Source organism: Grammomys surdaster, unplaced genomic scaffold (genome assembly GCF_004785775.1).
Source record: "Grammomys surdaster isolate TR1022 unplaced genomic scaffold, NIH_TR_1.0 126029, whole genome shotgun sequence".
NCBI lineage: Eukaryota > Metazoa > Chordata > Mammalia > Rodentia > Muridae > Grammomys > Grammomys surdaster.
The window spans coordinates 2,346,035-2,359,727 of record NW_021620842.1 but is presented as its reverse complement, the minus strand read 5'-3'; positions in this window follow the sequence as shown (position 1 = coordinate 2,359,727).

Here is a 13,693-nt window from a genome sequence, read left to right as displayed (position 1 = left end):
AGAAGATGAAATACAAATACCTGAGGAATACTTAAAGAAATGATCAATATCCTTATTCAGGTAGAAAAGGAAAATAGAAACTACTTTGATATTTGATCTGTTTTACTTTTTATTTTTATTCCATTTTTTAAAAATAATCACTACATTCATTTACATTTCAAATGATATCCTACTTCCCAGTTACCCCCTCCACCAACCCCCTATCCCATATTGGCCCCCTCCCCTCCCTTTGGCCTGTGTGAAAGTGCTCCCCATCCACCCCCACTCTTCTGCCCCACTGCTCCATCTTCCACCTATGCTGGGGCATCAAATCTCCCAAGGACCAAGGGCCTCCTCTCCCACTGCTGTCAGGCAAGGCTATCCTCTGCTACATATGTATCTGTAGCCATGGATCACTCCAGGTACACTCCTTGGATGGTAGTCTAGACTTTGGGAGAACTGGGTGGTCAGGCCATCCTATGTTGTTCTTCCAATGCTGTTGTAATTCCCTTCTGCTCCTCCAGTCCTTCTGCCAGCTCCCACACCAAGTTCCCTGAGCTCAGTCTGATGGTTGGCTTCAAGCATCCACGTCTGCACTGGTCAGTTGCTGGCTGGACCTTCTAAGGAACTGCCACACTAGGTTCCTGTCAACAAGCGCCTTTTGACCACGACAACAGCGTTTGGTTTGGTGTCTATTGACATTTCATCTTACACCAGTAAAAATGGGTAAGTTCATGCTGGGAAGCATGTGGGATAAGTGAAACATTCATCTATTGCTTTTGGGAGTGAAAACATGTGCAATCACTTGCAAATAAATCTGTTGGCTCCAGTGGAAACTGGAAATAGATCCAGTTATACCATTCTTGGGCATATACCCAAAGGATTCTATATCCTAAGACAAAAACACTTGTTCAAATATGTCTATTGCTGCTCTATTCATAATAGAAGAAATTGGAAAGAGCCTAGATACCTGTCAGTGTGTGAATGAAGAAAGAAATCTGCTACATTTACACAATGTAATATTACTCATCTGCTAAAAATAAAACCATGAAATTCACGGGTAAGTAGATGGGGCTAGAAAAAATAATTCTGAGGTAATACACAGACACATAAACACAGACATATTATCACATATATATGTTATATTGGTCCCCAACCAAGTAGCTATCTCCAATTAACAACTGCAACTGCTTATAAGGAATAAATGAATTTCTCTAAGGATGTCTTACTAGTTATATGTTTTATATATATAAACATTAAATATATATATGTATATATACATATATATATATATATATATATTAGGTACAAATACTTTCACCTATAATGGTGATTTGCCTGCAAAATAAACTGGTATAGCAGCAGCACAAAAGTTTTTTGAGTATTCAAGCACTATTTGATCAGACATCAAGCCCCTTCCATTAGATGAAATCCATGCCTGATACTACTTGGGTAGCCAAGAATCTGAAATTAGATAAACCTTGGATCTAGGGAAAAAATTCAAATGTTATTGTTATTGAAAGGAACATAGCAGTAAAATGATCCCTATGGACATTCTGTGATACCCATAAATCAGTGTCTCATTCCATCATCATCAGAGAAGCCTTCTCCTGATATAGACAGGAACTAATACAGAGATCCCAAGTAGATGGAATATCTTCATCAAGTCTATTCTCTCATCGAATCCCTTATTAAATCTCCATAGCTTAAGAAACCATGTGGAAAAAGAGAAATAAAGATTGTAAGTGCCAGAGTGAATGGATAATACCAAGGAAGCAGTGTTCTCTGGATTTAACAGGACTGACCCATATGTGATTGCACAAACTGTGGCAGTATGCCTAGGACCTGCACAGATGTAAGCTAGAAAGATTCTCTTTGCTTAGGTGGTGAAGTTAACACTAGCTTAGGTCCCAAACCAAGTAGCTATTTCCAATTAACCACTGCTTGTAAGGAAGAAATGAATTTCTCTAAGGATGTCTTACTAGTTATAGTAGCCACACCTAAGGCCCCATAACCAGCAGAAAATGGCCAATGCAATATCAAATCAAGGTATTTTGCAGCTCTTTGGTCTTCTCTTTCTTTATTTGAGTGATATTTTTATTTTTTATTGTTAACTTTACTGGTCTTTTGCTTGTATTTTATAGTTTTAATTTTGAGTTTTAATAGGTTCTGGTGTGTCTGCGTGAATGTACATTTTTTTGGTTCTTTTTCTTAGTTTCTTTTTCATTTGTTTTATTAGTTTTTCATTTTATATTACCTTTATTTGTCTTTCTGCCTGTTTTCTTAAAAGAGAGGGAAAGGAGGTATGGAGGTAGAAGACTAGAAGATCTTGGAGGAGACGATGGAGAAGAAAATGTGGTTTGAATATATTGTATGAAAACAACTTTATTTTCAATAAAATATTAAAGTACATTTTAAAATAAAGACAGTTACAGATTTGCTTTTCTCCAGGTCATTAAGTACTGGGGTAGTCAATCCAGGAGTCTTCATCTCGCACTCCTTTCCTCCATGTCTCCTCTATACTCATCCTTCTTTTCTTCTCTCCTTCCTTTTTTCTTTCTTCATGGGGGAACTTTGTTTTATCATTCCCAGAACTGACAATTCTTCGGGTATTTCTTCTCTTCCTTTTCCTTCTACTTGCTATGGTTATTCTTTCTGTTTTCCTTTTATAACAATGAAAATTTAAATAATTTAATTATCATTATTGCAACCCAGAAGAGAGTTATACTTCCTTTCTGTATTTCTTATCATTAAGTTTCTATTCATGAGCTGATGTATTCAGTTATGTGTAAAAAGAACTAGTTTAATGGAAAATGTCATTGACATACCCACCACTGACAAGCCACATGAACGTTCGACTCTTTACTCAGCTCTTGGTATCATATTTTGTGGCCACTTAATTTCCAAAAGGGAATGAAGCTGTCTTTTCCCCGTGTTTATCTGTTCCACTGAGTTCCTACTCCACAATAATTTGGGATAGGAAAGTAGCTAATAACCTCCCATGGCTTACCTCGTTGATCTTTATTACAATGCTCTGTTGCGTTACCTTTTGCTCAGGACACAGAGGAAAGAGCAGTGGAAAAGAGTATTTTCTGAGCCGGGCGGTGGTGGTGCACGCCTTTAATACCAGCACTTGGGAGGCAGAGGCAGGTGGATTTCTGATTTCGAGGCCAGACTGGTCTACAGAGTGAGTTCCAGGACAGCCAGGGCTATAAAGAGAGACCCTGTCTCGAAAACAAACAAACAAACAAAAAACAAAAACAAAAAAAGAGTATTTTCTGAAGATGGTTGCATAGATGAGAATGGAGTATTTGAATCAATTCCTTTAATACCTTGAATACACTTCTTATTCCACATACAGTGTCATCTACACCTGAGTCCTTCCTTATGAAAGAACAAACTGTAATAAATAATTTGTGTGAATGTCACCAAGTCAGGATGGGAGAGGAGCTTTGTTTCTATCTCCAAATACATGAGTCCCAGCAAGCTGTCAGCAAGGGTTGAGGTCTCTGCAAGCATCATGGCCAGCAGGAAAATGACCCATGTGAGATGAAGTATATAACTTGAGTCAGCATTTCAGCAACCTTGAATGAAAAACTTCCAGAGTCTAACCTTACAATCTATTTTCTTGCACATTTAAACACAGTAAAACTTTGGAGGAAAATCTCAAGGTGGCAATTATTACGACAAATCTTCAGGGGTGGCTACAGAGAAATTTCCTCATGTTGTGGTAAATAGTATTTGGGAGTTTCTACCTCACCTTAAATCATTTACTTCCCAAATAAAAGACACAAAACTTTTATACTTATACTAAAACTTAAAGCACTAGAGCTGGGCAGATATCAATCCTCTATGTTATTTTTGTCTACGCCTCTGTCAGTAATCTTGAGATCTTTTTCATAAGGATGGATTTTATTCACTGAGAGACAGAACTATACTTTAAGCTCTAAACAATAAACAGAACTTTGGGGAATTCAGGTGAATACCAGTTCTATAGAATAGTAGAAGAATACCAGATTTTTAGACAACATCCATCCAAGCCTCCAAGGAAATAGACGTCATTCATTTTCTTCCTTGAAGAAAAAACCCTGTGTGTTTAACAACTCTATTTTTTTCTAATGCTTTCTGTAAGCTATGCCTCTTACATCCACAAGTGAGAGGATTCAGAAGATTTTGCATGCTTATAAAATATATTAACAAGACAGAATCATTTGTCTTAAATAGGAATTTCTTAAATAGGAAACAAAATCCAGTGTTTTAGTTCATTTTATATACCTACAATGGGATAACAAAACTGAATCTGTTCTAAAGAATAGAAATTTACTTTGGCTCAATTATTTGTGAGGATACTATGTCTTGAAGAAAAGTGCTGGAAGCTGTTTAACATCTGGTAAGCATCACATGAGTATATAGAAGAGAAAAAACACAGGGTAGCCTCACATTGTAATCTATTACCATAGTAACTAATTCAGCATTATGAGAAAGGCATATATCCCCTTTCATAACTTAATGAAGACTTTGAGGCCTTACCTCCCAACATAAGAGCAAGAGGACTCAAACATCAGAGTTTCAGAGAGAACAACCTGTATATAGACAATTGTTCCCAGCTTCCTGTAGTCATACTCTATGAAAAGAAATCACTTTAAAAAAAATAGTTTTGACTTCCATTATGTAAACAGAAAGAACAAAAAACAATAGATTAAAACCTCTATCACTTGAGGAAACTTTTCAGATAAACTGTTACTAGCAAGAAGAGCAGAAAAATAATATAAAGAAAGTATATTAGTAATGATATGAAGAGAAGACAAATTGAAATGAAAATTAATGAGGAATATAAAAGTTAGAGAAAGGGAGAAATAAAGGAAGTTTCAAAATGGCAGACAATACTCAAGCACAGTTACCCAGAATCAGAAGGGAGTAATGTCAGGAAGACTAAAGAATGGCTATGTGAAAAACCAGAAAGACTCCATATATTTTGGAACACATAGCAGGAGTCTAAGCTTCCCGAAATAAATTTCCCTTGGATCGGTATGTTTGTCATTCGCAAATGATACAGCAAATCAAGATACCGTTGTAATAATGTTTTGTCAGCTCATCATCTCAAGGAACTTAAAGAATCAAACTTTTGGAAAATCAGACTAATTTGTATGAGGTTATATGCTCAAAACTGTATCTTATTGGTATAAGATACTATAAGCCTCAAAATAAGCTTAAACTCAAAGAAAAAAAAGCATCCAGTGAGCTGAAAAATCTTCTGAGAATCAAAGTGTGCCCTGGATATTTCATGCAGACTACAAGCAACAACCAGTGATGGACAGGAGTTTGAACTGCGTTTTTTACTGGAAACTCCATTTGTGAAGCACTGACTCTGGACTGGAACAACTCAATCATCTGTTGGAATACTCAGAAGAAAATAGATAACCATCTTAAAAGTAGTTGGTCTGCTATCTGAAAGGATTTCCCACCTATAGGGAAGAAATTAATAGTATACTGTATCAACCAAAAAAAAAAAAAAAAAAGAAATCACTGTGATAAAAAACAATTTGTCATGCCAGTCAATTTCCATATTCTGTACATCCTCAAATGTCTGTTTCTCACTATAGACATCTCATTGGTGCTTAATACACAAGATCTTTTAGCAAAGACAGCTTTTCTCTGTTTTGTTCTTCCACATATTGCCCCCTTTTTTCTTTTGTATTTGGTTTTGTTTTATATTATTAAATGAATGTGTATTGTTGCATATCCAATATTTGTTTTTGTTATAATCATATTTAGGTTTTTTTAGAGAAGGCAGCAGTATTTTATTTCTTATATGATGGAGATATTACTTCCCCTGAGAAAAACAACATTTTTCATCCAGTTCATCTGTGAAGAAAAACCAAAACGAATCATTTGAAAATTAAGTACAGTAGTTCATATTCCCTATGAGATGTGAAATGTAAGGTGCCAGTGAAAGCAGCTGGCATATTTATTTATTACTGATAAGCTTTTCATGCTTGTTCCCTTTATTGTTATGACAGAGATACATCTGCAAACATTTTGCCAAGTTATTGCACACTAGACACATCAGCTCAGGTTTCTGATGGATGACTTCTGCAGAAACTATGGAACCTTATCAAAAAAAAAAAGAATGGTGAAGAGGATTCCTTATACAGCATCTCTGTCAAGGTGCAAAATATACTCTCTGTAATGTAGGCTGTCAAGAGCTTAATGTTTTTACTATGCAGGTATGTGCACAAAATAGAAGAAAAACAGAGGAGGGGGAATCATATGAGCAGTAACTTTTTCTTTATTGTCTTTTAAAATGCACATAAGTGTTTTAAAACGGCAACACTGGTGATAGATTTATAATGGGTGTAAGAGAAGGGGAGTTCTTAGGGGGAAAGTGATTGCTTGCTGATTTGAAATCACAAATTAATAGGGGCTCTGGGGGGGTGTTGAGGTCTACCATACACATTTATTTTTCCTTTCCTTTCTACAATCTAGTGTTTTATTAGCTTACATAGAAATGGACTTCATCTTTACATTTTAATATTTATGAAATTTTATGTCATTACACTTTTATTCTCATATGCCCCAAAGCAATCTGCATGCTCTCCTCTTTCTGGCTCCTTCTTGCTGGTAATGTTTTCCTCTCAAATGCTTTTTCCTCTTTGGTTGACACAGTATTCTATTAAGCTCTCTTGCTCCTATCATTCGTATGGTTTCATTCTCTTTTTAATTTTCATTCTTTGCATTTATGTGTACATTAAAATCTAGATTTTGTATATGGCAAAAAAATGTACATTGTTTAGCTAAGTCTGGTTTACTTCATCTAACACAACAGCAATCTCCTCTCTCTCTCTCTCTCTCTCTCTCTCTGTCTCTTACATATATATATATATATATATATATATATATATATATATATATATATGGCATGTATGTGTTTGTAAGTTTGTGTTTATGTACACACATGCCTGCACACTCACCAGTGTCTGTGTGTGTACATCAGAATTTCATTCCTCTTTACAGCTGAGAGCAATTCCATTATTACTATGAACCATATTTTAATTATTCAATTGTGCTACCACATTTAATGCCACTGGTGCAAGCCCAGTCATTTAGAAAAGGATAATCTCAATTGAGAAAATGCATTTTCTTGATTAATTATTGATGTTGGACAGTCAAGCTTATTGTGGATGGTTTCACCTCTAGGCTAGTGATCTTGAGAGCTGTAAAAAAGAGCAAGCCAGTATCCAGCATTCCTCTATGAGCTGTGTTTTAGTTCCTTCCTCAAAGTTCTTTCCCTGTCTTGATTTGACTTCCTGCTTGAACATAACTCAGTGATGCACTATTACCTAGAATTGTAAAGTAATTGCAAAAATAAAACCTTTCCTCCCAGGCAGCTTTTGGTCGTAGGATTTTTATCACAGAAATAGAAAGCTAACTAAGACAGGATTAGTATCAGATCATAGGATACTGGTGTGGCAGACATGAGCATTTGGTTTGAGAAGACTGTGATGATTACAATTTTGTGGATGGAAAAGTCATTGAGTGCTTAGAACTCAGTGGATATGGGGGGGGGGGAGCACGTGTAAGTCAAACACGTTGAGAACAGTGAAGGCAAGCCAGGCTTGTGAAGTTTCCTAGGGAAGATTTGAGACAGTCCTATAAAGACTCTATGAAAACCACTGATATTTTAAGTTAAGAACCACTAAAGTGAAGCCTCTATTTACTAGGGTAATTGGTATTAGTCTGCTGTGGCTGCAAAACCAGAGGTAACTAAGAATAGACCAGCATCCAGGCAGAATCTTTTGTGAGGCTTTCTTAAGAATCATCACACGGAAGCTCTATTAGGAGGTCAAGGTTCTACCTCATGCTGGCAGCCAAGGTTGGGAATGAGTAAGAGACTCCCTCTATGTGATACTGGTTTTAAAGGGATGAAGAAGTCATGAGGAACAGTGGAGGTTTAGATCCATAAGAAATCAAGAAAGGCCATCAGGGAGGTACAACTTTGGTTCAGTGGCAATTGAAGCCCAAGGTTTATATGGTTTATGAAGAAAAGTTGAAATTTTTCATCGCGGGGCAGGGTCAGAGTACATGAAAAGCTCCAGAGAGACTATTGTTTTTATGCTTATTTTCATGCAAGTTTAATCTGTCAGGTTTAATTTGAAGACTGAAAACTTTAAAAGAATTAATTTTCTTCAATTTCAGCGGGAAAACTTACATTTTCATTATATAAAATTAAAGTGTAATTTCACACTTCTGACTTCTCAGCATTAACTACTGTCCTGTCTTCTTTTCACTACCCATGCTACTTTAAGTTCTTTCTCAAAATACAACCCCAAAATCCAAAACAAGGACAAAATGTCCAAAACCAGAAAACAAACAAACATACAAATAAGCAAGTAAGCAAACAAATAAAACTGTAACCAAATAAAAGAACACACACAGAAGAAGTCCACTGGTGCAGTCCACTGGTGCAGTCCTTTATTTGTTGGTCAATTATTCATGAACATGAGCTCTGCCCTGGAGTCCTACAAACCCAGTGTTATTTCATTGGAGAAAATTTTTTTTCCCTCTCCCAGCAGGTATAAATAACAAATTCATTGTTAACATTTACTCTAGTAGCTAGGTTTGCATTCATTCATTCATTCATTCATTCATTCATTCATTTTTAATATGTAAAATAAGATAGTAAGATAATACAAAATTTATTACATCAAAGTTGGACAATACAAGCCAACAGGTGAAAAAAGAAAACAGGCAAAAGAGGAGACAAGAGTCAGAAACTCACCCTTGTGCATGCTCAGGAATCCCATAAAAACATTAAATTAGAAGCCATAGTGTAATTGCAGAGGGCCTAGTACAGATCTGTATAGGCCTGGTGCATGCTGATTTGAACTAAATCTGTGGCTTCTAATGAAATTTTGTAATATTTGTTTAAGGGGCCTTGTTTCTTGGTTTTCTCCATTCTCTTTAGCTCTTACATTTTGCCTTCTTTTCCACTTGTTCCCTGAGGGATTTGATGGAGACATCCCATTTAGGGATGAGTGTTCCAAGGTCTCTCACTCTGCATAATATATGACTGAGAGTCTCCATATTTTTTCCCATGTGCTTCAGGAAGAAGCTTTTCTGATGATGGCTGAATAAGACACTGATCTACAAGTACAACACGATATCATTATGAATCATTTTATCACTCACTACCTTTTACTTATTTTTTTTAGATCTGTATTATTTATTTTTATGCTAGTTTGCAGAGCTATCTAACCTCAGTTTCTTGGTAATCCAAACAGTGTCAGGTAGGATTCCATTTTGTGGAGTGGATCTTAAGTCTGGTTGGTTATTAGTTGGTTATTCCTATAAGTTTTCTGCCATATTGCAGTAACATATCTTGCAGATAGAAAACCACTGTAGATAAAGGATTGTGGCTGGCTCAGTGTTTACATTTTTCTTTTAATATCCTGAAGATTAGATTCCTGTAACAAAGATACTAGAACATAGTCATGAAGGCCCTATTAAGGCTGGAAACATTTTTTGAAGGTAGATTCACTTGGATTCTATTAATATTCAGAGTAATTATTCAAAAATGTATTGAAGCCTATAATTTTGATTTGTAGTGTTTCCTTATTTCTAGTTTGCTTAACTGTCTTAGAATCATTTATTTCACACACATACATACACACACACCCATGCTAGTACACACACTTGCGTGCAAAAAACACCCCATACAGCCTTTTACACTCTTAATTATGTTTACATTCCCATTCAGTGTGAAATGTCATTTCCATATCCTTTACAGAACTGGCTTGTATTTATGAATTTCTTTAGCATGTGTTCTTTGATTAGAGCAGGTAGTTTTGCTGGTTATGATTATCTGGGTTGGCTGCTAATAGTTTTTCAGAACTTGAACTACATCTTTCCAAGATTCGGAAGTTCTGGATTTAAGTTTCTATTGAAAACGCAGTTGTTATTATGAATGACCTGCCTTGAAATGAATCTTGATTTTTTTTCCTTTGCATTGTTGGACTCTAAGATCCAAAACCAGGGGACGTGCTCCAACAGAGACACACGGATGGGACTCGCTACAACAGCATGAGGTTTAATGAGGCTAGTGCACTAGGACTCTCTCGCATGCAGGCAAGAGAGCCCGAACAAAAGCTGGGTACAGTACTTACACAGAGTTCATGAGGGCAAACCACAAAGTCTGGCCTTTTCAGGTCCTAGGTGACTCAGATTATGACAAGGCGTGTCTTCTGTTTGCCCAGGTTTATTAGTTAAGTGTCCTGCTTCCTGATTCCTGGAATGTGTCTATGTGCTCTGGGCCCTCCTCACCTGCAGGTGGGTTCCCTTTCCTGTGGTCTGAGGAATGTTCATCAGCCTCTCCCTTCTTCCTCTGAATGTTAATCTAGCAAGTGTCCTCTGACTAAGGAATGTGCCCCTCCCAGGATGTGTCCTGGGACAGTGGGATTCTTTAAATCTTAAATTCAAACCGAGACCTGAATTCTAAGTTCAAACTGAGACCGGAAAGTCCTACTGCAACTTTTACTATGTTTTGGTTTTTGTTCATTTGCTTTTGAAGTTCCTTTCCTGGTCTTTTATATTTGGTATTTCATATACTACTTGTTCATTTATTTTCATCCTTTTCAATAGTATTAGGAAATTTTCTCTATGAATTTATTACAAATATTATACAGTGATACTATAGAGTATCCATAAATCCCCCTCCCTGGGTAATAGCTTTCATAGTATTTAAAATTACTATGACAGAGCCAAGGAGAGAAAAGATAATCAATAGTCCTGCTGAGCTATAAAACCTATAAAGCTCAGCAAGAACCAGCTTGACAAGATATGCCCAAAGGTTCAATAGCGACATTTAAGTCTCAAGAAATCCGACCACTGTCTAATTATATTTAAGACATACTCAAAAGGAAGAATTTCATTCCTGCCACTAAAAACCAAACTGAGTAAATATGGCTGGTAGTCTCATGGACCCTAGAAGAAAGTGTGCATTTCTAAGCCAGTATAATTTATAACTACAATCTAAATCCACATTCTCATACAAATAGATTTGAGTAGTTCTCACCACTCCTCAAAAAACATTATTATTTCCAACATAATATTTTATTGATTTTTTATTGATAACTTGCTAATTTCATATTATGTACATAGTCAAACTCACCTGTCTTGTCAAGTCTGTTCCCACAATTGTGACACCACCCCGCCCTCCAAAAAAAAAGCTAGACCAATTTGTGATACACATATACTCACTGGTACATGGCCAAACTCCCAGTGACCAGCTCATTAATGAAACTTGACCCCTTCACAACCTACATCTCTTCCAGAAGCCATCAACAGGATACTTCAGCATCCTTATCACAAATTTAATATATTCTCTTCAATGGCTTCCTTTTCTGTTACATTTTGTGGGAGGAAAAGAATGGGGTAAGAGTTATCATAGGAGCCTTCTATGTCACTCTTTCTCAATGATGAGTCTATAGTCATCCACACCACTGCAAAAGTAACTTCCTTACCCTTTACTTTCAGTGGGATCGGTTAAGAGCAATAGTGGCTTTCCAGGGGGCCTGGGTTTGATTCTCTGCTCTCCCATGACAGCTTACAGTGATCTGTAACTCCAGTTCCAAAGGATACAACATCTTGCCCTAGCTTTCATGGATACTGTAAGCATGTGGTGTACAGAATTTTTTTTGAGACAGACGATTACAGAAATCTTCAACTGGTCAAAATTTAAAGGACCACTGACCCTGGAGTGTACAATGTCTCTTGAGACATTTCCAACATAATCACAATATTTAAGGGTTTGGAAATACCACAGAAAAAGGGTGTGTTTTGTACACTGACAAATAACTGTAACCATATAATGTAAAAGTTATGGTTGCCTAGACATCACTTTCACATAAGTGGTCATACCAATGTGGATTGAAGAAATCTTACAAGCCTCTTCCTATATCCAGAGCTACAGGTAGTTAATGACTGCTGGGAGGGGAAAATTTATTCTTCTCTCAAGATGATTCTCCTGATAGATTACTCTATATTGTGATCACCCCTAACAACTACACATATAAGTAACATTAAATAAAATTGGCAGCTTGTGTATGTATATAAAACAATGGCTAAAGAAGAAAAGGTTGCTAGGAAGAAGTCAAGGTATCACTATTTATAGACGATATGATAGTATACATATGTGACCCCAAAAATTCTACCAGAGAACAGCTGATAAACAACTTCAGCAAAGTGGCTGGATATAAAATTTAAAAAAACTACATAGTTTTGGTACAGAGACAGACAGGTTGATCAATGAAATGGAATTGAAAACCCAGAAATAAACCCACACATTTGTGGACATTTGATCTTTGACAAAGAAGCCAAAACTATACAATGAAAATTGTGCTGGTCTAACTGGCAATCAGTATGTAGAAAAATGAAAATAGATCCATATTTGTCACCTTGCACAAAGTTCAAGTTCAAGTAGATCAAGGACCTCAACGTAAAACCAGATGCACTGAATCTAAAAGAAGAGAAAGTGGGAAAGAGCCTTGAACTCATGAACATGGGGGTGGTGGATAGATTTCCTAAACAGGACTCCAATGGCTCGGGCTCTAAGACCTCATGAAACTGAAAAGATTCTGTAAGGCAAAGGACAGTGTCAATAGGCCAAAATCAGAAACCTACAGACTGGGAAAACAAATCTTTACTAACCACACATCCAATAGAGGGCTAATATCCAAAATATATACAGAACTCAAGAAGCTAACCTTCAAGAAACCAAACAATCCAATCAAAAACTGGAGTATAGAGCTAAACAGATAATTCACAACAAGGGAATCTTGTGAATGGCTGAGAAGCACTTAAAGAAATGTTCAAAGTCCATAGTCATCAGAGAAATGCAAATCAAAACAACCCTGAGATTCCTCTTTACACTAATAAGAATGGCTAAGGTTGAAAACTCAGGTGACAGCACATGGTGGCAAGGATATGAAGAAAGAGGAACAGTCCTCCATTGCTGGTGGGATTGTAAACTGGAACAACCAATCTGGAAATCATCCTAGATATTCCTCAGAAAATTGGAAATAGATTTACCTGAAGACCCAGCTATTCCACCCTTAGACGTATACCCAAAAGATGCCCCCATGATACCACAGGGACACTTCCTTCACTATGTTCATAGTGACCTTATTTATTATAAACAAAAGCTGGAAACAACCCAGATGTCCCACAATTGGAGAATGGATACAGAAAATATGGTTCATTTACACAAGCCATAATTTTCAGCTATTAAGAATGAGGATATCCTGAGTTTTTAAGACAAATGGATGGAACTAGAAAATATCATGCTGAGTAAGGTAACTCAGATCCAAAAGGACATGAATGATATGTATTCACTAATAATTGGATATTAGCCAAAAATACAGAATACCCAGGATATACTCCACAGAATTCTGTGGTGTGCTTACAGACAGGAGCCTTGCATGGCTGTCCTCCGAGGGGCCTAACAAGCTGACTGAGACAGTTGCAGATACTTACACCCAACCTATAGAATGAAGTCAGGGACCCCTGTGGTTGAATTAGGAAAACGATGGAAGAAGCTGAGGAAGAGGATGGCCCTATAGGAAGACCACCAGTCCTAACTAACCTGGGACTCTGTGGTCTCTCAGACACTGAGCCACCAACCAAGCAGCATACACTAGCTGCAGGGGCTGAGAATCAT